We start from the raw sequence: 27,714 nt of genomic DNA on the forward strand, positions 1-27,714 counted from the left end.
GAGTTCCTGGGTAGCTCAGTGGTAGAGCGCTGGTACGTTCAACCAGAGGTCCCGGGATCGATACCCGGCCCCGGAACAATTTTTCCCTTGAAATTATTCAAATCTGCTTTACAGGGAGCTTCACCTGAAAGACTAGATTTGCATAATATATACGTTACTGTGTACGTTAACAGAAAACCACAATTCCAAGTCACACAGAGATTGTGTGCACTCATTGTGGGTCTCTGGCGTTTCGTCAGCCCATGCGAGTTGTGTGGATATAAAGGGAAAAGTTGAAACGGTGTCGGGTGGAGTTCCCGGGTAGCTCAGTGGTAGAGCGCTGGTACGTTCAACCAGAGGTCCCGGGATCGATACCCGGCCCCGGAACAATTTTTCCCTTGAAATTATTCAAATCTGCTTTACAGGGACCTTCACGTGAAAGACTAGATTTGCATAAGAATTTTGTTATGTAATATTAGTTACAGTTAAAACATATACCTTGGTAACTTTGATTTGTACTGTAATATTGTTTTGATTAGTTTATGGTTTACTTTTATAAGGCTGAATATACCATCAATATCAATTCCAACTTCCCATGTCTTAATCTCTTTTCTTGGGATATCACTTTCTTTATGAATGATGTGTTTCATTCACTTAGTACAGTATAGTTAAACTACTATGGAATTTATGTGAATATTACTTATTATGTTATTAACATTTAAAACACAACTGCAATATTAAGAAATTGGTGTAAGTTAAATACTTTTGTTTTACAAACAATATAGATAATATCAAACAGAAAGAAGCCATATAAAAACGACATAAAATTTCACATACCTAGCACTTGATGCCCTCGCACGACATCAAGGTCAGAAAAATGCACTTGCTTTGACATCACTGAGTTAGACCAAGACTGGGCAACATACCGTATTATTCAAAAGAGAAATTGTGCCCAATATCTGGATATTGAACTTGAGAATTTGATTGTTGCCACCTCAACAATGCATTCTTTTGTTATTTTAAACCATTTTCAAAAAATTTTTGAGTGGGTTGTTAACGACCCCATGGGCTGATATGGGTTAACAGGAAGCTGACTAGACTTCGGGACCATTCTGGAAGTTTCAGCAACGAGAAAAATTCTGTCACCACTTGGTATTGAATATGAGACCATGCAGTCCACAGCCACTTACTTTATCAACTGAGCTACTTGTCCGCCCCATTTTAAATCAAATATCACAATCTATGGGTGACATTTGCAGTAATCGAAAATAATCTCGGCAAATTACTGTGTGTAATTTGTCTACAGCGCAATTAACCTCGAAGCAAAACACTGAGTCACTACTCCATTTCGTCTAGTTATTGCAACATCATTTCCAACCTACATTATATAAACATGGTATAATGTCCATTTTATTACCGACAGAAATGTTAATTCTATAAGTGGTTTTCACAGAGAATTTCAACATATTACATAATTACGTGTCGTACCTACTAAAATTCTTCACTTAGTAACGAATAAAAATTGAAATTAAAACCGAAAGGAGAACATGGAACCCATGGCAAACAGTTCTTAAAAAGCTTCATGAGTGACAGAATTTACGACAGACATCATTACGGATTAAGAATTATAAAGAAGCTACAGTGAAAAAGTTGTACTGTAAAGAATTATATTGTGCAAAATTACGGAACTCAATGAAGAGTACCATTGTCTTCTGTACAGGTTGAAACTCAATATTTCACTCTGAAGAAGAGGAAAACGACAGAACTAGGAGCTTCAATGCCACCCTGCAATATCATGCAGAATAACATACTGTTCCACATGGGAGCGATGCAAATATACTACCCAAAACTATTGCACAAAGTTTTATGAAAATCTGTTAAATAGGAGAAAAGTTGTTAATTTTTCTCTAAATACGCCCTCTGTAAGAGGAAGTTCCCCTTATACCAACGTAATCAGAGTTTGTATACAAAACAAATATACTCGTACTGCCCGAAACTATTGCACAAAGTTTTATGAAAATCTGTTACACAGGAGAAAAGTTGTTAATTTTCTCTAGATGCACCCCATAAAGAGTAGTTTCCCTTATAAAAACGTTATCAAAGTTTGTATATGAAACAAATATACTACCTGTAATTACTGTACAAAGTTTCATGAATATCTGTTAAATAGGAGAAAAGTTATTAATTTTCTCTAAACGCACCCCCTATAGTGGGTAGTTTCGTTTATACAAATGTAATCATAGTTTCTATACAAAAAAAATGTACTACTTGTAACTACTGTACAAAGTTACATGATAATTTTTTTTTTTTACCTTGGGGATTTAGTGAAGTGAATTTTAATGGCAGGCAGAGTAATTATCTCATGCCCCCATGTTTTAGATTGCTGCCAGTGCACTTCATTAGAACCAGGTACCCAGCTTCGAAGCCGTTAGCCCTGTGAACTTACAATATATTTATTTTCCCCTATTATCATAATACAGGGTTGTTATCTAAGAAATTAGCAAGTTCTTTGTGATAGTAGAAGAGAAAGAGTGGGGGAAGGGAAGTGGTCCGTGGCCCATTTCTTTTAGGGCTCATCCCGACATTTGTCTTATTGCTCCAGGGAAACCACGGGAAAACCTAGAGCAGGATGAGATGTCGTGCTGACGACAAGCCAATTGGCTATAGTGTGGTCTGAATATGTTCAGGTGGGAGGTTTTGGTTTAATCATTATTCAAAGTACAAATCGCGGGTGCTCGTGTAAAGGGGGTTAAGTCAATATTACTCACTTTTCAGGAGAGCAAAAACAAAGTTTGAACCTACCTCATAAATCAGGATATAAATATTTCTACACGAAAACTGGCTGTAAATGTCCAAATATATGTTTACTTGGCTTATGAAACATTCATTAATGGTGTTCATCAAATGGTGCGAGGTAATTAATTAATATTATTGTGTAATCACCGACATAACCCCTTTAGCACAAAAAAGCTGTAACTTAACCCATTTGGTTCAATCATTTTATTGAGAAAATTAGCAATATAGAATAACGAGAGATCAATGTGTGAATTATTTAAACTGACTGAATGCTATTAAGTAAAAGTGCCAATAATAACTTTAATTTGACAATTACTGAAAATATTTCAATAGTTTATTTTGATCTTTTCACGAAAAATGTGTTCTTTTTCTTTGATGGAATGAACGATGATTAAGAATAATACAACAATTTAATTATAAAGTAGAACATGACAACAATACTAATGTGACAACATTTAGGATTCTTGTGTTTCATCTTCATCTGGAAGGACATCTGGTAAATCTTGTGTTTTGAGATTTTGATAATATCCCCAAAATATCTTGAGGATATAAGAAAGAAGATCTTGGAAATCCTCTTTCTTCTCTTTACTTATGCTCGGAGGCCCATAATGTATGGGAAATCGTATGGGTTCAGTGGTTTCATTGGCCTCTAAGGCAGTAGCTCACTTCCTTAAAAGGAGTCTCTTCATTCAAATCTGTTTTTTTTTTCACCAGGTAGTTCCTCCCGTGTTAATAACGAAACCAACGTACCTCTTTCCACACAAATTTTTCACCTTCAGAATTCTTCTTTCCTGCCTGTAGCACTGTATCATGGAGGGCTACAAAATCATAGAAATGCGATTGTTGCATCTCTGTCACTTTGAATGGTGTGTTCTTTCCACACATTCTATCTAGCTGATACCAGCCATGACGGTGGTATATTTGGAACATACTTGTCTTCTTTTTTCCCTCAATAACTGAGTGGTCTGAGTCACATCCCAAGTGGGTGTGACCCAGAACCAGAAATTTGTGGTCAATCTGTTTTATTTTGCTGGTTTCCATTGTTATGAGTGCAAAAAACAATAGCCACCATATCTGTTTTTATTTTGACTTCCTGCTTTATCGGAATAGAGAACGGCCTGTTCTAATCTGTTGCTTTCATTTGAAGACAAATATTTGAATAAACATGAGGCAATTTGATTTCCACCCTCTTCTGGCTACAGCTTCGTGCCACATAAAACAGTGAGGCTAACCTATGTTACAATCATGAATTGTCAAATTATATGTCCATAATTGCCCTTTACTTGACTCTCAACAGGCATTGCTGCAGGTTGAAAACTACAGTTTCCTTGTTTTGACTCTCTTTTCTTGACTTCTCTTTGTCAGCTGCTTTGGATAGGTACGTTTTGATAGCATCTTCTTGATGTATTCTCAGAGGATCTTTGATTATGAGCTTCTGATCTTCTGGAGCTACCGCCAGCTGCATTTGAAACTTGCCACACTTGCACGTATATCTTTATTTGGTATTTTTATTGCGATATTCTGTGGGTGAAATATTTCTTCATACTTGGGACGACCAACAGGATTGATTTTTGGTTGTCCTTGATATTCCTCGCACAGTTTTTTCAATGTATAGTAGGAAGGTAGAAATTTCTTCTCTGAATCCCTCCTCGTGTAATGACACTCATATTTTGTAACAGAGTAAATATGCTGATAAACTCTCGCAATAGCACCCTCAGACCACTTATTTGAAGGAGGGTGTAGTACTCTGAAGTTAGGAGAAGTTATTCCAGATATTGAGGCTCCCATTTTATGAAGATTCATTTCCAAGAACTTTTTAGACTCCCCTAAATTTTTAGGAATACGTTTTGCAGATAGGCTCTAATTTAGTATCTATTTGCAGGTGGTGGGCCTAATCATAAGTCACATACCTAAACTTTTGTTTATTTGGAGATAGAGTCTTCTCTTTGCAGTGGTTGGTTCTTTGAATCGTCCAAGTCCACACACATATTCGACCCTTTTATCATAGAACTGCAATCCCTGTAGTCTCGGAACATTTTCTTCCTTGTATCGTCCTTAAAACGAGACGAACACTTCATTCTACATTCACTCAAAGATTTGCATTCCCTTGAAGGAACAATTTTCCATTTCTCAGTAACATATTCTACACCCGTGTTCCCTTTTCTCTTACTATCTTCTCTTGTTTTTCTAGTATTTCTTTAGGAGCTTTTCGTTTCATCCGGGCAGTGAGTTTCCTCACTCAAGTCGTCAGATTGTTTATTTCCATCTATGCGTTCGTCATTACAAACTACTGGCACATGTGAAATATTACCACGTACTGATGGAGCTTCTTCTGAGTTACTAAAAGACATGTCCATATCAGTGTTGTGGATCAATATTCGAATCTAGAAATTCTTCGGGTACATCAGGTGGAGGGCTGCTATCTGAATGTGGAAAGGTTAACAAATGGGAGTTGTTACTTGAAAGAGAACAATATTCATTACTTTTTAATTGGTTATTTAAGGACGCGGCATCAACTACGAGATTATTTAACTTCGATGTAATTTTTATTACGCCATGAAGTTTGGCGTAGTAAGTCCGATGAATCGCCATGGATTGTCCAACATTCGCTTTACAGGAGGAGAAAACCTTGGTAATACCTAACCACATTGCAAACATATTGTAGCATCTACTACAGTTTTAATTTTCTCCTGTCGCCAATCATATCTCTGTGCATTATGTGGACATGTCAATCAGTTAAAGGGGATAAGTCAACATAACCTCCCATACAAATAAAATTTCGCGGTACAAACAGAGTCAAGTGAACTCAACCCCCTTCACACATTAACGTCTGATTTGCAAAAAGAGATATGTAAACTTGTCTCATATGGCACAGAACATAATCCCTTTGTCACAAAATATGGAGCACTACAACTCCGTCATCAATGGAATCACATAACCCCTTTAACACAAGGTAGAAGTAATCGTGGGAAGTTGACATCTGTACTTATCTCATTTTAGCCAATTTCGGACTTAACCCCCTTTACACGAGCACCCACGAAATACATTAAAGGTACATAAAAAAAAGTGTTTACAGCAACCGGGCGGCGTTTTCCATTTAAATACATTACCGACTGCATCCCCGCGACAAGCCGCTAAGGTCGACTGCAACTGCTTTTTGCAGTCGACCTTGGCGGCTAAAAGTCGCTCGTGTGTAAGGGCCCTAAGACCCATAAAATGCGAACTAGTTGGCGTACAAATGAGATTTTTGCTTCTATATATTCATAAAAATAATGTCATTCAACTTAATCACAAGTAGACACCCTGTCACGAAGAACTTGTCCGAGCGTACAAATCATTTTTACAAGCGACGTGAACGAATATCCGTACGCGGCAACGCAGCGCTGTTGCTACTGGCTATTGCCGTACAAGTAAACACGCTCCAAACGTCAGGAGATTTGGACCGCACTGTAGTTACGGTAGCGACTGCTTGTACAATCCATTCCGTATGAACGAACTATAATACAATTTACATTTACAGGATTACTTACATATGTTTCAAATTAAGTAACTCTGAATAAATATTAAATTTACAAAAAAATATCATTATCAATTAAGTCAATACACAATTTCCCCGTGTTCTGAATTCAGTCCTCTTTATTACCTGTTCTTTGTTGGATTTTTGTTTTTGTTCTGATATAACCTCACGTCACTCAAGAATGTTTACTATTGGGGAGAGTCGGATGTTCACAGTAGAAACACCCGGCAACGCGACGCATTTTGTAAACAATGTATATAGAAATTATTTACTACTCTGATATCAATACTTTTCTTCAGCCCTAGTGATCAGGGACATTACGAACAACAGTAAACAGAACTCGTTGTTTATTGTTACCAACGAACTAATCTAACAACGATGAATCAACGAGGATTGGCTAGATAATCATGAACGTTTGAATGCAGAATATAAATAAATTACACTTTTAAAGCGCAGCATTTACCAAAAGGCAACGAAATGCTGAGATTCACTTTATTTGGAGAAGGGAGGACCAAAGTGAAAGTCTAATGAATGGTCCATGTGAAATGCTGATGAAATCCCCTTAATAAATCTAGATATGAATGTCGCGGTTCATGACTTTCTTAGTTTTGAATGGTATCGCTCTGCAGTGAACTTTCTCCACTTCATACTACACTTTCAACTGCAGTGTTCTGCATCGTGAGACGATGCAAACATAAATCAGGGGTCGGAGCGCGGGTATGGAAAGCAGGTTGAAGTGGGGAGCAACGGGTTCTGTGAGGAGCAAGTGAGCTCCTCAATTCATCTAGAAAAAAGCAGTGGCAGGGCCTGTGATCTTACAATATGTTGATGAAACGATGACTCAGATGAAGTTGAAAATTAGGCATTTCCGGTATAAACGTGATGGTTTTATTAATTGTTTCTATGCAATTCAATCATTCAATCATTCATAGTTTTCTGCCCAAGGGCAGGTCCTGCACTGCAAACCCAGCATTCTCCAACCTTCCCTATTTTCCACCTTGGTCTTAGTCTCCGCATACGATACATATAGCATGTTGTCTATCATCTGATATCTTCTTCTACGCCGAGCTTCTCCCATTCACCATTCCTTCTAGTGTATCCTTCAGTAGGCATTTTCCTCTTAGCCAGTGACCCAGCCAATTCCCTTTTCTCTTCTTGATCATTAGAGTTCGGATTTATATGCACCAAAATTTAAGAATGACATAGAGTGTAGTGAATGTGGCATCGGTTAAGAGGGATTTTGAACCTGGTTCACAAGACTACGAACTGTAATAATAGAGAACTTTATTTACAAGGATTAGACAACGCCGCATCTTGTAAAACGCGAGCTGATTTGTGAGTGGTCGTTAGACGGATTAAAGACCGTTAACGGTACCAAAGAGAAATACTGAATGACAAGAATGGCATCTAAAACGAGTGGAGCATGACTTTTGTTTATAAACTATACCGACCAAAAATATTAACTTTAAGTGCATATACAGTAAATCCGGGCTCTAACGATCAGTGTTTATTTATTTTTTCTTTAGACACTCTCTCTAGCACAGCTCCATTTCTTATTCTGTCTTTACATTTCACACGATCCTTTCTTCTCCATATCCACAGTTCAAATGTTTCTGGTTATTTTTCACTTTATCGTAATGTAGATGTTTCTACTCCATATAATGCCATACGACATACAAAACACTTCACTATTCTCTTCCCTAATTCTTTTTCCAGTGGTCCGCAGAATACGAGTATGTCTCTTTTCTATGCATATTATCTATATTATTTTTATTCCTTTGTGTCATAAGTATTTATAAACTTTCCAAACTACAGTAATTGTTATAATTAAAATTTGTATAAGGCAAGTGCCCAGTACGCGGAAAACACCCAACGATTGTGTATCTTCAATCCTCGGCTCGTGCTCAATCGAATTACACAATATCAATCGAATGGGTTTCTATGGGAGGAAGGAGATGATTATGTTAACGCATATATATCTGTATGACCCGAAATTTTCGTCAAAAAAAATAAAAATAAATAAAATAACTCGGACACGATACCCAGCCTTGTGCATCGAAATCCGAAATAGAGTCAGCACATTACCACTCGGTTTTCCCATTCAGTCCAAATATCTACTTACACTAATTACTACGACTGTGATTCATAAGACAATGTTCTACGTTCTCTGGAGACTATCCGTGTTATGTCTTCAATTTATTACAAAGCGGACAGCGAGCAACAATCGTGTCAAACAAGAACAACAACTAGAAATTAGGAGAAAAAATTGCACGCTGTTATGACAATCACTGTGGCCTCACACGGTGACAGTAAGTTCAGCAATTAGGTCACAGTAATGAAATCATGCGCAGGAAAGCAACGCCCTCTTTCACTCACTTATTAGAGCTCTTATATAGGAAATGTCCAAAATTTCGTTATCTTGAACCACCATTTACTTTCTTATTAAATTACATGTCCGAGTTGTGTTTATTACCGAGTACACGAGCACAATCGCCGAGGTAGCTAGCATTGGCTGAGGAAAGTGAACCAGAGCACACAAAATATCGAAAAATTCAATACAATGAAGAGAAACGAACTACTTCATTAGAACGGGTTCTTCTAAGGATATAATCCTATGAACATGTGCAAAATGTAGTAATGTTGAGGAAATAACATGCGCCAAAACCATTCGTTATTGGAGATCGTATTTCACTGAATTTTCTTACGAAATACTGGAACGAAAAACAGTGATGTTTACAGTTATAGCAAGCATATTCTTAACGAATGTAAATGTACTATATAAACAAATAAGGAAATATTCATTTCACTTAAAGGCCTTCACTGATAAAATCAATGGGGGAGGGGGGTAATTAAAAGAATGCACGAACACGTCTCTGAAGAAAAAAAATCCGAATTTTATATCAATTATTGCCGTTCTAGAGTTACACAATATGTTTATCCAGCGCAACTGGAAATGGTGACGTCACGTAAACCGTCCGGCCTCAAAGCCAGCCTTGCAGCACGGTATAAACTATAAAGTATAGTCCGAGTCTTCTTACTTTACACTGTAAGGGTGAAACCAATGAGTTAGATACTACAGAGAGGCAACAACGCCTTCTAGTTGAAGATAATTGAACATTAATCCACCATGTTTTGTTTAGTCAAAACAAAGGGGCGTGGCTCGGATGTTGTAGGAAATGACTGTGATAAAGTTAGTATTATTGTGAATTGAGTTACATATTAAGCCTATGTTAATAAGTAAAACGTAAAATACACACAAAACTTCACGTTTTATAACACCTGTAGGCCTCTGTTTTATTAGTTTCACTAAATATAGCCCAGATATTAAACGACAAGCTACAGTACACTCAATGCAACCAAAGCAAAGCACCTAAAGACGGATGAATGTATTCGGCAGAAGAAAAATAAATAATTTTTTGGCTTCGTCACAAATTTAATCACCTTACAGCTAATCTAACATAATGTGAAATCATGTAATTCAGTGCTCACCAGGTGATTTCAAGAGAGACGACGTATGTAACTAATAGGAGTAAAATATAGGAAAGGTAGTGGCGAAAATAAAAAAAAATCCATTAATTATTTAGAAAAATTCATTTGAAATTGGAATTAACACAGAGAACTTTTGAAAACTGCAATTATTAAAACTACAAATAACCTCTTAGCATGCAACGTAATAATTAAAGAATGACACTAATAGAAAGTTACTCATGATCATAACTCACCACATTTTATTGAAACGATAAGTTACTTACGACTAACATTGTTATCAGAAACAACAGGAGCCACAGCTACCTACACTTCTTTTCGCGTGATGGACACATCGTGTAGTGACTACACTGTAATCTAACATAATTTGAAACAAATATTGATGTCACACGTGTCTCGCAACTAGGCAGAGGCTTTTGCTGAATAAAACTGTCCTTACATTTGACGCAATAATGACAAATTGTGTGTGATGCAAGTGCTGATTTTCCTCTTTGTTAACAAAAAGAGCCCTAAGCAATAATAAAAAGAAAATTGGAGTAGGCCCTATAAACACAATAAATACTGAACTCTTGATGGTACAAACTTATTAATACAGATATTTCGCTTATGCTCAGTCCGTCTTATCTTACAATTCTCTGGGGCAATGGTACATGTATTGAGATGGTTTAATTATCCAGAAACGAATATTACGATTTACGGTACATTTCATTTAAATCCGAGGGAATGAGACATTTTTGGGGATTTTAAAGTCTTAATTATTACTTTTTCATTTATAAATCAGTGTTAACAAAAACAATAGCGAAATGTTTAAATTAAATATTGATGTATCCGAAAAATATAATAATAATTTATTTTATTTTACCTGGCAGAGTTAAGGCCTGCTCTTCCACTGACCCAAGTCTACAATTAATACAAATACATAATAATAGTAATAGTAATAATAATAGATATGTTGTGAAATATTATTACTGAAACTGTATCATACAAGAATATGAAATAAAGTATTCATTGAAAACTACGGGACACATTATTCCGTCTCTCCCGTTGTTTCCGTTTGCCACATTATAATCAAATTACTACTCCACATAATTTCAAATTTGTAATAAGTTTAAGGTGGTGTTAAAGGACTATTTGTTTTCATAATATTTATTCGCATCAAGAATTGTATTGTAATTAAATATACTGACATGTCCATCTGTACATTGTATGGCAGCTGACAAAAATAAATGATATGATATAACGGTACCAGTACACAAACACAAATGAAAAAAAAAATCATTACATTTATCAAAATAATAGAGAGGCAGATGAGAGGCAGTATACCTTTGATAAGCACTCCTTGCGGAGGCTGGCGGTACTATGGACGGCCATGTTTCGTTTGGAACAATCTATAATACTGCCAGCCTCCGCAGGGAGCGCTTATCAGAGGTATACTGCCTCTGTATAGAATCTAACTCGTTGGGTGAAACCTAACCATTATAGCGATTTTCTAGTTGTGAGGCTGAATTTTATTTTGCCAACTTTGTTCCGAATTTCGGAGCTGAAAAATACTTCAACTGGCAGTTAGCGTACTTTCCAACTGTTCTGTTGACAGCATTGTTTGCTTTTGAAGAAGCTTCATAAGCTATGATGCAACACCATCAATATGTGTGATTCAAAAGCTACATTAAAAAAAAAAACATACAGCTTACATCCGAGAATACAGAAAGTGTAAAAGAGAAGATGACAAATGGAAATATTGAAGTTGTGAATACACAATCTAATCACGCCGCACAGTTCTGAGTGAATATTATTGACATTATGAAAATGAATATTGAAATGGAGAAAAAAGGCTGGTTCACAATAAACCGGGAACGAAAACGACAACGAGAACGGAAATAATTTTAAAATAAATGTATTTAAAGGTGAGCATTCGCAATAATTAATTGTGAATGTTCACATTTAAATACATTTATTTTAACAATATTTTCGTTCTCGTTGTCGTTTCCGTTCCCGGTTTATTGTGAATCAGCTTAACGGTGGAATGATGGGAGAAACGGGAATACTGCGAGAAAAACCCTCTGGGAACCTGGCATCGTCCGTCACAAATACGATTCCATGATCGCCGGAATTCGAACCGGGATCCGTAGTAAGCCAGTGCTCTGCCAAATTAGCTATGAGGACGATTAAGCTACTGCTACTGTTTATGCCATTGCGGCTCAACTTTATCCTGTAAACTGCATATAAGGATACCGAACGTATTTTACTACAAACAAATGTGCAGTTTCCACCGCAACAATGATTCAGACGGCATGATCTAAAAGTCCGAAAAAGATCCTGCTAATTCAAAGGACAGTGTTGCTTGAAAATTGTACGCATTAAATTGAGTTTTCTTCCGGCTGAAAAGAAAATGCCCGGTTAAATAAAAATGAATATATGTGAAACAGACTTCACTGCGAGATTTGTGTGTGCTGTAAATTATCCATATGTATGCCCATTGTTTTACTTAATATTAAACAAGAAACTAATTCATCATTCCGAGAAATATTGCAACTGGTTAAGTGTTCTCATATCTATTGAGGGTTAAGAGCATTATCTAGATACAGTTGCTGAAAGCGGAATAAAAAACACAGACACATTATAATACAGTTAATCGTGGTATGAAATAGCATCCATACCTTAACTTAGTTGCCATTTCTACGAATAAACTCTAGTTAGTGGTCGCTTAATAAGTTTTTTTACTGATTACACGGTATTAATTCATGTTGAAATATTATTCGTAAATATTACCTACTATGCGTATTCGGTGCTCGTTTTTATTTCCTTCCCCACAAGTGTTATTTTCACTGTCCGCAAGTGCGCCACCGGTTTCCATAATACGACCGATAAAGTTATCGCAAGAGAATCTCTTGTACAATCACGCGGAGTGATCACTATTTCCTACTACTGAACAGTAGTGGCAAAAAAAAAAAAAAAAAAAAAAAAAACCGGACCGATCCTTGTGGCTGATTTCAGAGTCACAGATTCAAATTTTGCTAGTCACAAAACACATCCATCTTGTATAATTAATTGTAACAATGAAATTTATTGCATTTGTTCGATTCTTACCGTCTTTTGTTTCCTTCAGTGTCTCAAACTTAGACGAAAATACTTCGAGAGTTTTATTTTCATCTGGCATCAACATTACATTTCTACCTTTATTTGGCAAAGATAACTGCGTATTTTTACATTAAATAGCAATATATACCTCTGGCTTCACTATCCATATTGAAATTACCACAGTTTGACACAATACACAGCACAGGATACTTTTGTATCAGCTACAAGGATCGGTCCGGAATTTTTTGCCACTACTGTACATCAAAAACAAAAATAAAGTAAATTGCGTTATCTTAAAACATTCTACGAGGCGCATCCAGAAAGTAAGTTTCCCTATTTTTTTTAAAAAGAACACACACTTTCAGGAAAGCATTTATTGGCAACAGGTACAGCAATGTTTCAGCTATTTTTCAACATAGCCACCATCAGAATTGAGACACTTGTCGTATCGTGGGATCAACTTTTGTATCCCTCTGTCGTAGAACTCTGCCGCCTGTGAATGGAACCAACGTGTGACAGACGTCTTCAGCTCTTCGTCGTTGCCAAAACGCTCACCGGAGGACAGGAATTTCTTGAGGTGCAAGAAAACGTGAAAATCGCTAGGAGCAAGATCAGGACTGTAGGGTGGGTGATCAAACAACTCCCAGCCAAATTCCGTCAAAACAGCTGCTGTGCGCCGAGCCCTATGTGGACGAGCATTGTCATGGAGGAGCACAACACCTGCAGTAAGCATTCCACGCCTCTTGTTTTGAATGGCACGTCGCAATTTTCGCAGTGTTTCACAGTAACGGTCAGCGTTCACTGTTTCACCTCTTGGAAGGAAGTCAATGAGCAGAATGCCCTTCCTGTCCCAGAACACCGTGCATATCACTTTCCGTACCGACAGCGTCTGTTTGAATTTCGTCCTGACCGGAGATCCACTATGCCGCCATTGCATTGACTGCTCCTTGGTTTCCGGGGTGAAGTGCGAAATCCAAGTCTCATCGCCCGTGACGATCCTGTCGAGGAACTCGTCGCCGTCATCGTGATACCGTTGCAGAAATGTCAGTGCTGCTCCTAAACGTTGCATTTTGTGTTCGGGTGTCAGGTTTTTCGGCACCCACCTGGCACACACTTTTTTGAACAGCAGGTGCTTAGTGACAATCTCATGCAACAAGGATCGCGATATCTGCGGAAAATGGCTGCTCAGCTCCGTAATCGTGAAGCGACGGTTCTCCATGATGCACTGCCGCACCAGCTCAACACGATCATCATTGATGAGGGACGGTCGCCCAATGCGCTCTTCATCATGGACACTTTGACGACCTTCGGAAAACACCAGCGACGCATCATCTGCTTACTCATGATGTTCGGCCCATAGAACTGACAGAGCTGCCGATGAATTTCAATTGGCGCAATGCTTTGTGCATTAAAGAACTTTATCACCGACCGAACCTCGCAGGCGGCGGGAGAAGGAATAAGAGCTTCCATTTCGGACCACTGCTGCCACGCTACTGGCACCAGGCGGGACCTGTCCGGCTGACATATGATTGATACGTCATATATCTGTTACGCATGCGCAATTGACACGGCTAATTACGTTTACTTTCAAGGGGGAAAAATCGGGAAACTTACTTTCTGGATGCGCCTCGTATATTAAATATTGTAACGTTTAGGGTTTCTTTAGTGAAAACATATTATCGTCTCCTCCGACGATTTCTGTTTCTAAATGTTCTAACCTGATTATGATTATAGAGCTAAGAATTTTGGTACATCTTGATTACACAACTTTTATCACTGCATCACTTAGAAATATATTTATGATGATCACTTCCACGTGTCAAATGTAAACTAAGTTTACAAATACCTAATTGACTTGTTTCAACTTAGTAGTAACCATCTTCACCAGTATTTACAGACTTAGTTTAAATTTAACACGTGAAAGTGAACATCATAAATGTATTCCTAAGAATTTTGACATCTAGAAAATCTGCACTTGTCGGAGCAAAGTTAGCGAGCACACGGAAAGAGACTTGCAACTGTATATTAAACCGAGAAACATCCATTTCAATCACACTATTACAATGAAAGACTCGTACTGACTGTTCGAACCTGCAGAAGATGTTAACTCCCTTAAATTGAGATTGGGGAAGTCCGTTGAGCTTGGTTTATTCCGTGTTATTTCATTGTTGTATTTTATTCAACGACGCCTTCAAGTGCAGAGTTTATTCAGCGTCGAAATTAAACGTCGACGAGAAATTGTTACATTTTTTTTCCCTAGACCAGTGGTCGTCAGCACTCGCTGAATTGGGTAAAGGGTAAGCGGAGCAGTCCCGTGTGCCCCGTCGTGCAGCAGGAAGAGGTAGAGAGCATAACCGCTAGCAGCCACGACTGCACCACAGTCTAGTAAATACAGTCTCTAAGCTCAATACGTAGTAAATATGCATCCATAGATAGTTGCTAACTGCTAGGATCGCTATTATCGCCTCATTACAGAAAATGCGAAATAGTACCTGCACAGTCTATTGTTTCTAGTGCCCTCAAAACTCAAGCTTCGTGACTGTATATACTAGACTGTGACTGCACCATAGTGCAGTGTGTTCTCCGCGGGTAAAAGACGCAGCCTCAGGGTGTTCTGTGCCGATGATCGCTGTCCTAGACCATTCTGTTAGGAGCGGGGTTTTTTACTTGCTTTATAGCTATGTTACAGGCCCGATTTATTCTTATTTCAGAACTTCATATCTGCGTATACAGCGTGAGGTGCGTCAGGGAAACTCAAAACAGAGTTTCGACAGTAAAGGTCAATCAATGTTAGGGAAATAAAACAGGCACACACCATAGTCACTTTGAACGAAGCTAGCTCACGGCGTTGGTGACAAACTGATAAAGACTCGGCGAAATAAGAGGGCCTAAATTGGCGATGGTGTGTTTGGAGTCCATTAACACGTGGCTGGGGCTATGGACTACCGTCCTCTTTGCTAACAAGCCACGAGCTTACTATTATCCGTCTGGATTTCTCAAGGGCATCTTGACACTGAACCATTAAGTTCTGGTGCTTTGCCACCGGATGATTAATGTTGCCATCCAGAAAGTCGAATCAAGTAATTCTGCACAATAAAGACTACCCATGTAACCTTAGTTCCATCATATTTCACCGTATGTTGTTCTCACACTTCTAGGTAACCGGGTCATGACGATATTCTAGCACAAAAAACAAGTGTTTACTTAATTTTTCTGACTTGCTTTCAATTATCTCCATTCTGAGACCATATGTGAACCAGTATTAAAAAAACGGGCGTTTCTTTCTAGTCTGTAAGCATTTTACAGTTTCTAACTTTGGCGAAGCCTCTTCCTTCACGAATCTTTCCCCAAATGAAATCAACGATTGGTGACAATTTTATTGAAAGGTTACCTGCGAGATAATAAACCACGCTATTGTATACAAATTGAGATTTGACCGTACTTTCGTGTAGAAATAATGTGTCATGTTTCTTGTATCCTATACAGGTCTACTTATAACATCATTGTATACAGCACATCTAAGTCAAAAAGCATGGGTAGACATAACGGCTCGGTTAGAGAAGCCAACGTACTATGGTAGGAACGATCATGCTTTTAAAACCAAATGTAGGAAACAGAAAACGGATGTACTGTACTCCAACCAGGAGAAAGTCTCAGGGGAATGAGACGCAGCGGGGTAATGCTGTGAATGAATGTTGATGTCATAAGATGTCATAAGGTCACACACGTGGGTACACGCATCTCTATTGGCTAACTCTCAAAGTACAAACGATAACACTGATACACACATACTTATACTACCCTTGTTACAAAATTAGATCACTATTAATCTCCTGGTCTTTTAATGCCTCCATACAGGAAGTAACACATGCAGGAGAGCGCATGGTTTTTAAACTGACGTTATAACAGTAATATTATTTATCTACTTCGCTCCAATAGATGACGCAATAGTAAGCACATTCCTTTCACGGTTAATCTCCTGGTTGGAGAACAGTAGGTAAATTCTCATCTTTAAATCGAATTATAAATGATCGGAATGACCAACCTGCAGCGATCTTTGAGGGCTGTCCTTCCTTAAGGAGATTCAAGAATAACTTAAGGGGAGACAGAGGTGAATATTTCAAAATCCACAAAATTTATCCGATTTGTTTGAAATTGATCATGGATACTAAGTATGTTATTAGTAATGGACATACCAAGTTTCAACTTTCTAAGTACAATAGTTCTGTAAATATTAATAATTTATAAAACTTTATATCGTTTGATATAAAATGCTCCATGCACCATATTGTAAGAAATTTTCAATATTTCTTTTTATTTATATGTTCAGAGAAGGTATATAAATAATGATAAGTATTAGTTTATTATGGGAATAATATAGTAATACAGTTATCTTGGTTTTAATTTCATACTTTTAAGGGCACAAAATCAAAAACTAACATCGGAATATCAAAACAAAGAATAAAAATGGAAAAAACCAAGTTTTCATTTTTTCTTCAGTTTTGTTCGAAAATTTCACCTCTGCCTCACCTTAAAAAGTTGTGTATAAAGTGTAAATTAAAATTAAGGTGACATGTATTTACTTAACCTGACTAGTTATTTCTCGGTTTGAATTGAAGCTGCCAAGTATTTGCTCTTAATGGGTTGAGGGAAAACCCCCGTAGAAACCTCAAACAGGTAACTTGTCCCAACCAGGATTTAAACCTGGGCCCGCTCGTTCCACGGTCAGACGTGCTAACAGTTACTCCAGTTATGACATCTTACAAGCCAATGCGGCGTAGAACAATACTGAATAGTCACATTGAGGGCTTAACTGACAGCGGAATCGGCATGACATAGCGTGTAACCGTGGAAGTAATACCGAAAAATAACAAGTCAAAAGACAAGCATTCATTCTCATGGAGTGGAGATAAAACTCTTTCCACAGAGGGAATCAAACCACGGATCGCCAAGATTGGAAGCTTGTATGCTATCCACAGAGCCACAACTGCGGACTGAATCACATATTCGAGAATTTTATTATAAAAAGATACACGAGTGCTGAATTCAGTTCAGAATCTCGTACTAGGAGAAGATAATTAAGTCATTGAAAAAAAACAGCACTAGAACTTGATAAGAGTTCCTGTAAACGAAATCATGATCATGGTTTAATGGGGAATTACCAGGCCCGGACCTTCACCCCTTGGGTTCCTTGTCGCAAGCGCCTTCCACGTCAATACTAATAGGAAAACCGGACAGCCTTGACCACAGGTGCTCCACATTTTTAACTGTTCTCAAGGATTGCCTGTTTATTTCTTCTCCTTGTTAAACTAGCTGACGACTTTACATCTATTGTCGGACCACGCAAGTCGGCGAGCCTAAATTTTTAATTACTTCAACAGTTTAATGTCCGCTTTTGCCAAGAGGCAAATTGGGCAATATAATGAGAATATAATATATCGGAATACTTTGGTAAAAATTTATTTTCGAAAGTGAGGTTTCTCTACAGACGTATTAATGTAAGTGAGTTTGTTATGACAGATAAGTAAAGTAAATCTGTGGCGCTACAGCCCATGAAGGGCCAAGACCGACCAGCCGGCTGCTGGCCTCACGTCCACATGCCAAAGCAGAGGTGGACGATCATCCAACCAGAATGAAGGTATCATGTGGCTAGCACGATGATCCCCACCAGCCGTTATAGCTGGTTTGCGAAACCGGATTATCGCTACCTATCGTGGCTCCTCAAGTGCATCACGATGCGCACCGGTCCCATACACTGGCCGAAATTTCATGAGAAATTTCTTCCCCCATGAGGACTCGAACCAGCGCGCATTCCGTAACGCGAGTCCTACACAGGATGCCTTAGACCACGATGCCACGGTGCGGGACTGTTATTACAGATAGACACTGTATATTAGATGTCTTCTCCATTGCCAGTTCGAAACAGGATTAGCTTGTTTTCAAAATAGTTTTTTGTAATATTCTGGTAATGGCACAGAGAAAAGATTATTTTGTGGTCTACACTAGTAACATTGCAGAATTAAGGACGCAGCTAATTTCATATAGGCCTAGTTGTATTTGACTAGGAAAATAAACTAGACAGAGATGAAATTACATATTCTATCGGTATAGAAAGTTATTGTATGAATCATTACTGAAATTCAACATTCTCTCTCACATTTGGTATAGTTCAATTACTTGCTTGCATTTGTTTACAGACAAAATACTGCGACGATGCAAATTAACAATGTAGCAATTTTCATGGATGCACACACAGTTTTAGAAAAATTTTTGTTGCTCAAATACTTTACAAGTCCTAGAAAAGAGGCAGACATACAACGAAACTAAACTAATTTTATTACTTTAACTAGTCCTCCTTTTGTGAACCATATCATTCGTCCCCTGATCATGCGCACTGCCTCGTTTCTGGGACTTATAAAGTATCTGTGCGACACTTTTTTTTTCTAAGAATGTACACGTATCAGCTTTCTTGATACAGCAAGACTGACTTTGGGCATACCGTCTCTATTTCATTCTGTGTACAGCGATTTTTCCTAAATTATTGGTGGCATATTATTACCATGCAATATCTATTATCCAATTTAACAGGGAATTACACACAGTAAATATATGAAAGAATCAATATAAAGTAATGGATTCTACTGGAAATAAGAAAAACACAAGAGAGCTCATCTTCAATAATCTTCACGAGTTTCTTCATGATTTTTAGCATTACAATAAACTGAAAAACAAGACGGGTTACTCTCTACGAGATAATGTTTTGGTTAAGATGTACAGATTAATTTATATTCTTCTTTGTGAAAGAAGTCTGAATCTTCAATACTGGGAGGCTACATCACAGCAGATGGCAGGAGAAGGACTTTTAGGATTTTTATTCCTTTCAAAATAGTTTGTTACACGTGGGTGAACCACTACAATAAGATTTGAAGACTTGTAATTAAGAGGAACGCAATATAGGCCTACTACTAAAATATTCTAACATTTATACAGAGCGGTTTATGACATTCTCTACGTCTACGGCACTCGGCGGCAAATGGGTCCGGCGTCAGAGCTTGTTGTTCCCGGTGAACGGGGTCCGCTACAGTCTTTGTCTCTCTGTCCCTGCCTCCAAAGACACAGCACACGGTCACTTTGCAACTGATAGCTGCTGTTCATTTGCCTATGAGATCTGTTGACATTTGTATTGATGTACACTTAGCGGCAAAAAGAATGGGCCGGCCGACAATTTCTAAGTTCCAGGGACATAACATTGCGCATGCTCGTCTCGTCAAAGCCATAGTTCACTAGGTACCACATAATTAAACCATTTAAATTTGCTGTATTTTGTTTAAGAGTCTAAAATATGTAATAAAATCGAATGGCGGATTGATTCTAGATACATCACGGCCCTTGAAGAGTGAAATAATAATAAAATTGATAAATAAAAAATCAACCGGAGCGAATATGAACAGGAAAACTACGTATTATGCCGAACCGACCGATATTAAGTCACAGTAGCGTAAGTCGTTACTGCATTTGTCTATTGAACAAGTTGGTAGTAGTAGCTCAAGGTTCGAATCTCCCCCAATCTTCTTTTTTTATTACTAAATTGCCATCATATGTGTCTCGCAAAGCTCTAATTATGTGGCGATATATCTTAGAATATGCCAAAACTCTAATAAATAATAAACCTCCCTCTCTCTCTCAAGCAATACTGCTATCCGTTAATACAACGTTCTGTCTCGTCATTACGCTTGAAGATGGCACAGAAACAATAACTCATTGCCCTGGTTCGCATAGGTTATTCTGCGTATGCTACTCTCCGACAGCACTTCGATTGGAGACATGCCATTTTCTCCGACGAGGTAATGGTCTCCAATAGCAACGACAGTACTGCCGTAGTGTATTGTATGAATGGCCACCGATACGATGAACGCTTCATGAGACGGATTAACAAGTCGGGTTGCGTGAGGATCGCGTGTTGGGGGTGGATGTCATACGATGGGGCAGACTTCTAGAACGCATCCACGGGCGGTTTACGGCATAAGCCTACGAACACATTTTGGCAAATGTAATGATCCCTTCCGCCCGAAAACGATATACAGAAGGAACACTTTTCTTCCAGCAGGATAATCATCCGATACACACCGCCAACCGGATTCAAAGATGGTTTACGAGGAGGCGTGATGTCGACCAGTCGACTGGCCTCCAAATTCACCAGATATGAATCCGATTCAAAATTTGTGGGCTGCAGTCAAAAGGATCCTACGCTCTAATTGGGCAGAACAACCAGCCGTTCGGACACCTGAGGAATTGTGGGACAGAGTTCTAGATGCGTGGGAGATGGCCAAGAATTTAGACCTGTTCCATAATCTTGTGGACTCCATGCCGCGCAGAATGAGGGCAGTTGTTGACGCAGGTGGTTTGTGGACGAGATACTAGTCCCCACCACAGGCCTTGTTTTGTTAATATATTAAGAATTGTTTGTTTTTGTTAATTTAATTATTTATTTGTGTTTGATATGCGTCCGGTTTTTTAGGATATGAAACAAGTATTTTTGTTTATACAGGCCAGGTCTCACCTATTAATAGCCCACAGGTGATGGGCAATAATATTTTTACGAGGCAGGCATAACGAAGTTTGTTAACAAATGCCATTTCACAATTAAACTAACCAAGAGTCGGCCCGTTCTTTTTGCCGCTAAGTGTACGTACGTCTTAGTTGAAGATTGAAGATTGTGGCTTAAGATGGCATCACAAAAGTTTACATTACAACAAAAGGTTAATCTTGTCGAGTTTTACTTGAAAAACGAAAAATTGTGGAACAGTGCGACGATGTTTTACAACGCAATTTCCTGGCGTTCCCGTTCCACATAGGACGACAATATTAAACTTCGTAAAAAAAAGTTTAGAGAAACGAGATCAGTTCTGAATAAACGTGGAAACAGAAATCGAAGTGTAGGCATATTATTGAGGAAAAACTCGATGAGATAGGAGAAAGGTTAGAATATTCTCCTCGGAAATCTCTCCGCCGTCTCTCACAAGAAACGGGTGTTTTGAAAACCACAGCATTTAGAGACACTAAAATTCTCAAATTAAGTCCTACAGAGTGACAATAATGCAAGAAGTACAGCCTAGAGATAATGTGATTCGTGTGAATTTTTGTAACTGGGTTTTACAAAGGGATGGTGTTGTCGATCCTACAGTAATGATTTTCACAGATGAAGCATGGTTTCACTTACATGGCCATGTTATAACGCAAAACAATACGTACTGGAGTACAGAAAATCCTCATCTAATTCATGAAACTCCTTTACGTGATGAGAATGTTGGCTTATGGTGAGCTGTAACTGCACGTAGGATTATAGGCCCTACATGTTTTAACGATACAATCAATGGTGACAGATACAGAATACAAATACTTCATTCATTTTTTGAACAGTTAACTGATATCGAGTGTCAAGAGTGCTTATTTCCAGCAGGATTCAGCAACTGCCCACATAGCAGCCGAAACATTGAATTTGATAAGCAAAATATTCGAGGGCAGGGTTATTAGTAGAGTATTATGGCCGTCTATGTCCCCCGATTTGTCAGCCTGCGATTTTTATTTATGAGGAAATCTAAAAAAAGGAAGTACACAAAGACAATCCGCACACAATTCGTGAGTTAAAAGACAGTAAAAAAGATAGTAAAAGACAGTCGAACATATTTTATTGCATTGAAGGAAGTATGACCGTGTACGTCGACATTATGCAATTCGGCCGACTCTTCGTGACGCTCTTGGAAATGATTTTAATTGTACTAATGCAGTTTTGAGATTTTTTTCGACTACAGGCCTTGACAGGGTGATATAGCTTTTATTGACCCTTTTCGATTAAGCTCCGAACCCTTTACATCCGGAGGTTATATTTTGTTTTATATTTGTATTTTACATACCTGACATTTCGGACCTTCTACATCTGATAGCTTATTTATAAAATTTTATTGTTTTGAAATGTGCTACACAATTTCTCTCTTGTGGCCTTTGTTTTATTATTTTATTGATTCGTTTTGAATAATACCTAGTGTCTGTGAACTGCTCAATTTTATGAATTTTAAGAATCACTTCGTGTACCTCGTTTTTTCTGTCACAACGTTTTTTTTAGTTATTTTTAGCATTCTGGTTATTGTATTGTTTGTCTTTTATGATTTGTGAACAATTTTAGATAAGGGCGCAAATAGCCATAGTTGCTGACGCGCCCTTCTTAAACCCCACTAACTAACTAACTAACTAACTAACTAACTAACTAACTGTATACCGCAAGTTCAAAATAGAGTGTGTCAATTGAATTTTTCACATCAACGCGGAGCTTTAAAGTGGATTTTTCTCAAAACTTCAAATTTTGTATTGTTTCCGTTTAGAACTGGCCCGTCTATATATAATTACTCTGTCGTAACGTACAGACTTTATGACAATTTTGGAATTCTACGCATAATATTATTTTAAAATTATTTAAGTTCTTGGAGTTCAAATTTAGCCTATTTTAGAACAATGAACTTTGAAAAGTTAATTACACATCGGGTATTTTCATGATTCGGAATATGATCCTAGTGGCAGTTGTACTTCCCTATGTAAAGGGCTATCTGTAAATCGGGACTTCACTTCAGATCAAGTTTTCGGGTATCATTAGTATAGAAATCTGTACTAGAGTTGAGTGTATGTTTAAAATGATCGATGGCTGTATTGTTAAGGTCGTAGAATAAAACTAAAAAATCGTAGTCCCTTCTCCATAGCTTGCAGAGATTTTATCTGCAGTTGTAGTTTAAACTTACAAAACTATATTATACTCGCGTATGGGTGTGGAAGTCCACCTTCTATCTCTCCCTGCGTCTCCCTGTCCCTCCCTTTTCTTACTCCCTTCTAATGAACAATGAAAATTCCTGGAAACGGTTTACGCCTTATTACCTTTTTTTTTATTAGAGACAAGCTGTGACCCAGAAAAACACGTTATTTAATGAGTACTATGAAAGTGCATTATTTATCATTTTGATGTAGCTACATAAAACGTTATAATAGCAATATATTTCTTTCTTTCAATGACTGTGAGAATAGTTTCGATAATTTTGCCACACAAATCCGAGGATTCGCCGCAGGATTACCTGATATTCGCTTTATAGTAGGGAGAACTTTGTATAAAACCATACTAGGTAATTATTCCAGGCGGTATTCGAACCCACACCCGAACGAAGCCTTACACTTACAGTTTCAGTGACATCTTCAAGACGAAAGTTCGAAATCACGGATTTTCAGTGTCTTCCCATACACTGGTCATAGGATATAGACACAATTAAGAGATTTAGATTCAGTTTGTCCCTTATAATCAGCTAACCATGTTCTGTATGTTTTTGCTGTATTTTTGTTCTCTTGACTTTCTGCGTGTAGGATCTATTTTGTTACATTGTCACATCATCTGAAGATTAAATAATACCATTCTCATTTTTCTTCATGACATTTTTTTCACCGTACAGACGTACTCACACCCGTAACATGAGTCCCTCGTGTGCAACGGGACAACGCAGATAGCTGTGACGTCTTAAAACAATAATTAAAAAGAGAAAATATTGCCATTTCCGGAACGTTATTTTGAATTCCATATTCATTATTTATTTGTACATATAAAAGATGAAGTAGGGAGACGATCTGACTTCTCAGATTCTTTTTGTGTAATTGCAATTTACCTCTATTCCTTAATTATGAAAGAAGACACTTTTGCTGCTTAATTAAGGATCCCTATATTCAATTCGTATTACTCTGTGATTCAAATCCCATATTTCAGCGGATTGCAGTTCAGTTACGTTACTCGGACTGTGCATATAGTTTAATTTTATTTCGCTTCTCGAATCATCTAGACCAGGCTTGCAGATTTGGGCGACAATTGTGGCGTTACGTCACTCATCGGAATACATCACTCACCCCTTCCTTGCACCCCCGCGTCATTGACTTGGTAGGGGACGGGATTTGTATTCAGTGTGTCTTATGTGATTGCGTACGGGCCACAAATATGTCATTCAACGCCGGTGGACTGTGGACGGGGAACCAACGCTTTCCCCATGCTTTTCTCCTCCTCTCTCGCCAGTTCTGTATCCCTGATCTAGACTATTATTTCGTACTGTTGTTAAAACAATCATTTAAAACGTGAGCATTGATCTTCAAGTATAACAAACTTTCATAACACTTATTTTAGCTATGCTATATGCAATAGAGTTCATATTTACTTTAGAAAATAGTTTAAATGTAATAATATGCATACAGAATACACATCTTGAACTGCCGTTTTGTTGCATTAGACGTTATTTTGAGAATAGGTGACGGTAGTACCAACTGTTGAAAGTAAATGTCAGATATCGGGTAATATGGGCGCTACTGTTGGGGGGAATATGGGTAAGCAATTACACTTCATAAAAATGACTTAAGTCTTGATGAAAGTGGCCTACAAATGATTACGAGAACGGAAGAAGTTATTGCATCCAAAGGACAAAAAGTGGTGCATTGCATTTGCCCTAAAGAAAATGGAGAAACCATTACCCTTGTGCAGCAGGGAACTACTTTCCTCCTAGTATCATTATAAAAGGAGCGAGAACAATAAGGACTGAAAGAACAGCTGCCTGCTGGCAGTGAGGTGTACTTCAACAAGCAGTCAGCCTACATTAACGGAGATATATTTTTTCAAGTAATCAATAACTTGTTGCTTATTTCAACATCAGTAAGTATGCACCTGCAATTTTAATAGTAGATGGACCTGATACACATAGTTGTAATACTGACATTCTTAACTTTGCAGTAGAAAACGTATTATGCAAGCTTTGTCTTTCTCCACACACAACTACCTGGCTTCAATCAACAGGTTGGGACCTGTTTGGTCCTCTGAAGAAATATTGCAACAGTGGTGCTAGAGCTTTCTTCAAGCAACATAGGAAAGTCGAGTTTGCTTCCATTTTCAAAGAAGCATGGAACAGATGTGCCAATGTAGGTCTGGCTGTAAATGTCTTCCGAGCTTCAGGATTTTCTCCACTGGAATGAGTGTCATTCGTGATTATTCTTACATTGGCACTGCAGCATTAAGTGACAAACTTACAAGTCATGCAGTTCCTTCCACCGATTCAAATGTCTTAGAATCGCCAAACGACATTCATCGCCGAAGAGTCGCATTATCTGCCAAAAGGGGTTCCGCAACAATCATCTGAACCTCAACCTTTGACTTCTCGAGATAGTAATCAGAAAACACCAACAAATAAACCAGAGAGCACCTGATTCTGCCACGCCCCGCAGAGCCCTGAAACATATTATCACCAATTCCGGAGACAGAACACACACAATCAAGGAGAGGAAGACACCGAGGAATTTCTAGAGCGCTTATATCACCTGAATCTGTCATGGATACAAATTAAAGAAGAAAAATAGCTGGTCAAGAAGGCAGACAAGGAATAATTAGAAATCAAAACGGTCTTCCTGTAATTCAGATGCAACGTGTTCTGTTTGTAATGGTAACTGGAGTCAGGACGCCCATAGTGAAAACTGGATTCTGTGTGATAAGTGTCAAGAGTGGTTACTTGAAGATTGCTAGAAGTTACTGGAAGTGAATTTCTTTGTCCCAACTACTTCTGAAGAGGTTCTCATTTTTATTTAATCCTTCAGTATTTTTGTTCTTTTGATAAAAGATTGAATTTTGATTGTAGAATGCGAAACTTTTTGATGCAGCTGATTTGGCATTAAACTTTTGGAAAAATATGTTTGCAACGTTTGTGCGAGGTTTTTTCTTTATTGTTACCGGTAGCTAAGTTTAAACAAAGAAGTAATATCAGTTCCTCTTTTCTCACTGTTCTTTAATTTGTTATTTCAGAATTAAAAATGAACAAAATACTTCAAGTGCCCGAAACCGGAACAATTTTTCCCTCGAAATTATTCAAATCAACGTTACAGGGAGTTATATCTGAAAGCTTGATTTGCATAATATACGTCACTGTTCGTTAACAGAAAACCACACTTTAAGTCACAGGGTTAGTGTGCACTTAATGTTGGTTGCTTGATGGTTGTCAGCCCACTTTGAGGTCTGTGGATATAGAGGGAAAAATTGGATCGGTGTCTGGTAGAGTTTCTGGGTAGCTCAGTTGGCAGAGCGTTGGTACGTTTAACCAAAGGTCCCGGGTTCGATGCCCGGCCCCGGAACAATTTTTCCCTCGAAATTGTTCAAATCAACTTTACAGGGAGTTATACCTGAAAGCTTGATTTGCTTACTTCAAGTTAGTTCTGTGTATTATTATTTTTCATACAAAAAATTGCATATAAAATGTATAATATAGTTAATACAGATGTATTTAAACTATTTTAAGTGACTTTTCACTTCTTTCAGTTGATCGTGATTCACATCATTAATGCCCATTTTATCCTCCACACTCGGGGGAATATGTGCAAAACACATTAACTTGCATTTTCCAGTTTTACTGTTCACTCCGGTTGAGGATCGCCACGTAGGAGATGACCATTATAGCATACATAGAGCTTTAACAGAATTTTGAGCAATTTAAATGAGTCTTCAAATTTTTAGTTGTTTCCCTTTTAAACTGGACAGCCGATATATACACACCCATACATGCATACAGAGAGACAGAGAAAGAGAGAGAGAGTGTGTGTTTTAAGGTTTAAGAATACAAATAGTTTAACAGTTTAATATAATCTGCCTATTAAAGGCAGTATTCCACGGTCGAAATTATTAGTTTTGAACAATTTAAGACAATATTGCTCGATGCTGTGGGATATAATTATCAGACAAAAAATTTTCTTCCTGCAGCCAACATGGCGATAGGCGAGGAACACGTATATTTTGTTATTTCTTCAACTCT

General features: G+C 37.9%; 1 protein-coding gene across 2 annotated transcripts in view; it reads right to left on the reverse strand.

Moving 5' to 3' along the window:
• The window catches only part of LOC138707863 (coatomer subunit alpha-like), a 249,760-nt gene that overhangs the window by 103,052 nt on the left and 118,994 nt on the right, over nucleotides 1–27,714 (reverse strand). The gene's annotated exons all lie outside the window — the stretch shown is intronic.

This window comes from Periplaneta americana, chromosome 10, assembly GCF_040183065.1.
Source record: "Periplaneta americana isolate PAMFEO1 chromosome 10, P.americana_PAMFEO1_priV1, whole genome shotgun sequence".
NCBI classification, from domain to species: Eukaryota; Metazoa; Arthropoda; class Insecta; order Blattodea; family Blattidae; genus Periplaneta; species Periplaneta americana.